The sequence below is a fragment of the Syngnathus scovelli genome, unplaced genomic scaffold, assembly GCF_024217435.2.
Source record: "Syngnathus scovelli strain Florida unplaced genomic scaffold, RoL_Ssco_1.2 HiC_scaffold_100, whole genome shotgun sequence".
Classification (NCBI taxonomy): domain Eukaryota; kingdom Metazoa; phylum Chordata; class Actinopteri; order Syngnathiformes; family Syngnathidae; genus Syngnathus; species Syngnathus scovelli.
In genome coordinates, this window is record NW_026061191.1 from 70001 (window position 1) to 70484 (window position 484).

The window sequence follows — 484 nt, forward strand, 5'->3', positions numbered from 1 at the left end:
AACTTTCTCCGGCCCGCGCAACACGCACTTTCCGTCGGACACGGACGGAGGCAACGTCCCCCTCCTGCGGTGACAAAAAAAATCCACCCCTGGTACCTAAAAATTTCTCCAGCGGCGGGCCCCTGGCCTAAATTTTCTCCGGCCCGCGCAACACGCACTTTGCGCCGGACGCCGGTCCCAAACCACCACCGCCGACCGCCACAAGGCGACAGCCACCATCCCCAAGCGCCATCCCCGACCGCCACAAGGCGACCGCCACAAGGCGACCGCCACAAGGCGACAGCCACCATCCCCAAGCGCCATCCCCGACCGCCACAAGGCGACCGCCACCAGCCGACCGCCACAAGGCGACAGCCACCATCCCCAAGCGCCATCCCCAAGCGCCACCCCCGACCGCCACCAGCCGACCGCCACCAGCCGACCGCCACCAGCCGACCGCCACCAGCCGACAGCCACCATCCCCAAGCGCCACCCCCGACCGCCG